Raw genomic sequence first — 4,487 nt, forward strand, 5'->3', positions numbered from 1 at the left:
GCATTTCGAAACTAAAGTAGGAACATTTAGCTAACCAATTAAACATCTCTCAGTTTTACTAATATCAGCAATAATATCATATACGAATTTGTACAACTAAGCTTGTTTAGCTCGATGGGTGGAGCAGTGCTATTACGACACGAACCACGTAGGCTGACTGTGGTCATCATAAAATGGGGAAAACATAAGCATGATGAGTATAGTGTTGACCGTGGCAGTGGGATGGCATATCTGAAGCTGCAAACCGCGCAAAGGGTAGTTAGCAACCGATGTTTGCTTTGAAATAACAACTAAGATTTGGTATGGACAAGAAAGTACGGTCAACAAGTGACAAAGAAATGCAATTATGCTGTCTCTCTATATGTCGCGACATGCATTTGGAAACTCAAGTTTAGCTAACCAATTAAATGTGTCGGTTAACTAATATCAGTATCATATCACAATCATATTTGAACAACTAAGCTTTCCAATTCTGAGTGTTGTGTTGTTTAGCTTGAAGGGTGGAGTAATGCTAGTACGACAGAAAGCACCTACGCAGATCATAGTAGAGTAGATAAAAGGGGAAAACCCTAAGCATCAAGAGAAAAATCAGGAATGTGGAACTAGCTGGACCAGTGGGTGGCACACATGCTTTTAGAAACGAATATAGGAACATTAGGTGACCAATTAAACGTTCTCTATTTTAGTGATATGAGCATCATATCAAATTCGTATTTCAACAAGTAAGCTTTGGGTTGAGGTCTTGAGGGGCAGTGCTAGCATGACACGAAGCACCTACGATGATGGTAGTGAATATAAAGGGGGGAAACCATAAGCTTTACGAGTATAGTGCTCGTGCCATGGCGGATCTGAAGGTGCAAACCGGATAAAGCTACTTCGCAACCAATGTTTGCTTTCAACTAGCCACTACGATTTGGTACGGACCAGAAAAGTACAGTAAACAAATTACGATCTATTTTCCGGGTGAGATCAATAACTTAAGCACATATGAAAGAGTACCAGCTCTCTTGCGATGCCGTGTAGGCCTATGCTGATACGTTGAGGGTGCTGCGGGTGCGATGGCTGTCGGCGGCGGGGAAGAAGACTTTAGACGGCAGACGGCCGGGTCGGGGGATATATCCTGTTGCCGTGGATGAGGCGGTCGTAGGAGCGGCAACGGCAAGGTGGACGACGGCGCCGATGAAGCGAGAGGAGGTGATGAAAGGATCCTAGTCCAGCGCCGTGGATGAGATACGTCCATCTCTTGCAGTGGATGACGGGGTAGGGGTAGCGGCTCCGGCAAGGTGGAGGATGGGGTGGCGGATGGAGGAGGCTGGCCGCAGTGCGGAGGTTGTCGTGCCGCCGACGGTGTATGAATGGGGAAATGGAGGGGAGGGGGGTCTCAAACTTTGGGACGCGCTTCTCTGAAATGGGGGAAAGTTACGAACTTATCCCCCATTTAAAATTTCGGACATCGCGTCGGTTGGGGATAGGACGGTAATCTCGCATCTCCCAAATATTTGCCGGTAACTATTTCGGGCGAGGAGAGGGTGTTTTGCCGCCCACGGTTGGCGCCCACGGTGTATGAACGGGGCTGACAGGTAGGACGGTTGTGTCACGTCTGATGGAAGTTACACATCTGCCCCTATTTAAAATATAAGCCTGCATCGATTTCGGACGAGGAGAGTTTGTTTTGCCGCCCACCGTGTATGAATGGGGAAATGGAGGAAGAGACACATGTCTTTCGGACGAGCTTGAATCAAATGTGTTTTGCCGCCCACGTTTGGCGCCCACCGTGTCTGACTAGGCTCAGAGGCGGTCGTGTCACGTCTGATTGAAGTTACTAGTCTACCCCTATCGACAGCAGTGTAAATCCTGTCAATAAGGATGTCAAGTGTCAGGGGTAAACAATAATTTCCATCTCGCAAACACTTGCTTCGGGCAGCCCACAAATTATAGTGGGTGTTTAGCTGCTTCGTTCAAAACATGGGAGAATTAGCATTCACGTTTGCCCTGGGACCTGGCAAACTAAATTCAAATCCAATTTGTATTCGATTATGAATATCCATAGATAATTATACGTTTTGTTATTTATTTCTTCAAAACCACAACAAAGATTTATTCCACCTTTATATATGGTTATGATTTAGAAATGTCGTGATCTTCGAATTCAGTAGGTTGGATACACTCTGAGTCAAACAGTTATTTCATCCAATACAATATGCTCACATGAAAAACAGTTCACCTTATGTGAATCATACAAGTACTGAGGATTACCTCGCCTAAAAAATTTGGATCATTACAACACATGGACAACATAGGGGGTCTTGCAACATAATCCATTCAGAGACATGACACAACATGCAAGTACAATAATCTAACGAAAATTTCAACTGGTATCTAAAGAAAAACCGGGATTATCTTGGGCTTCAGATAGCAGAAACAGCAGGACCTCCTCCGTCTTCAAATGCAAAATTCTTACTTCCTCCAATTCTTGGGTTGCTTGCATAATGCGTGCCACTAATTCCGTAATTTCTAGCCTCAAGATAAAGATTACCTCATTCATGGCAGCCACACCATCTCTTTCTGCCTCTAGTAGAGCCTCAAGCACTATAATATCTGTGCTCAGACTGCTCTCTGGCGGTGTTTCCTCTGAACTGCTACCATCTGGTAACATGGATGGCGCACTGCTTCCACAAATAGATTCTGGGGTTGTACATTTATGTCCTAGTGTGAACGACATCCTGAAAGGTTTCCGCTGGACATCAGTAAGAGATAGTTATCATATGATCCAGGCAGTAAGCTTACATGGTAAACGGCGGACGAATTATTATCGAGCATGGCAAACTATATTTAAATGGTTCGAAGCAGCATCAGCCGAAAAGAAATTAAAATGGTAAGATGAAACTAGGGATGTAAGTGGCAAATAAACGAAATCCGCCAGTCCCATCTAGTTAGTTTTTGCTACCTCCCTAGTTCATTTTCCTCAAAAAAAAGAAAAACTCTTTTGAACTATCATACCACTAGTGGACTTTAATCGGGATTAAACCAAACCCAGTTGACATCCCTAGTTGAAAGGGAGTGTACAGCCGCTATATTTAAGTTGCCAAGGCATCTAAGCAGTTGAAATAATCTGAGAAAGCACTTAACAGTGTGGCCTCATATAAACTACGAAGACAGTCTTGTGATGAAGTTGAGAGGAAAAGTTAAGGACTAAAATGAAATAGGCATGCATTTCTTTACGATAGTACAGCAGGCACTGCTGACATATTGGCCAACTCAGGTATAGCGTAACAACAAATAAGCATTCGAATAAAGCAATACAGCAAAGCAGACAACTAAACTATTTGTAATTCGGTTGGATTACACGTTGAGGGCACAAGCCAAGAAAGCAGCCCACTCGCATTACATTTCACATGTACTAAAACACACTGGCTTACCATATGTTGCTGTGAAGCCTAGCTGCTGTTGCAATGTTCTTTGAAGATATCGTCAGCATCCCGTGGTTGCAAATCTAGTTGTTGTAGTTTATTCTGAACCATCTATTTAGGTAAAATTAATTTTAATCGGATGCACTGGTCCAAATTGATCATCAATGGTTCATCTAAACTAATGAAAGAAGGGTGTGTGCATACACGACAATACTCCCTCTGATTCTTTTTACTTTGCGTATAACTTTTTCTCAGTTTTCTCGTATTAGTCTGCGCGTTGCCGATTCCTAGCGCTGGTTTCCTTTTGTGTCCCACCCCATCCGCCTCTGCCCAAATTAATTGGCAAATTAGTCCAGAAAAATTAAACCAGTGCCCTCCTTGGTATGCGGGTCAAGAGTTATGCGTAGAGTAAATAGAATCGGAGGGAGTATATCTGCTTCCCTCTATTTTTATGCTTGTTCGAGGTGCCAGCCCCAAAAGAACAAATATTTTGCTTGCTGGGATTGGCAGCTCCATAATTAATAGAAGCATCAAATTAGTCATGCAACTTGGGAAGATCAAGAACACACAAACAAGTAATGAACAAAGTCTCGGAGCGGTGATGTAATAGCTAGCATCAGAAAATGTAGGGTAAAACGAACAAAAAGCAGCAGAACCACATGCTAGTTTGATGATGCGTAATTAAGCATAGAGAACATTAAGCAGTCTGATGGAACCAACAGGTGGCATCAGAACAAATCTAAAGCATATTAACTATATGTGCACTGGTATGTAATTTAGCACATGTAACATGTTCACTGCCAGAATTATGGCCCTACAGGTGCAAGCAGAATAACGCGTCTCATGAAAAACTGAATGATGCCCTGAAGAAATTCAAAGGTGCGCTGCTTATCCTAGAAAAGTGAGCGTAGGCACCGGCCGTTGGATAATAGTACCTGATTCTCGGCGGCGTATGGGTATCGTTGTCATACTTGATAGCTAAGGATCGTCGATGGTGCTCGTGTTGCAGTTGAGTTTGGGCCGGCTGTCGCCGTCGCTGAAGCGGCTCCGGTGCTACGGTTGCGGCGCCTGTCGACA

Source organism: Triticum urartu, chromosome 4A (assembly GCF_056163025.1).
Source record: "Triticum urartu cultivar PI428250 chromosome 4A, HENAU_Tu73, whole genome shotgun sequence".
NCBI lineage: Eukaryota > Viridiplantae > Streptophyta > Magnoliopsida > Poales > Poaceae > Triticum > Triticum urartu.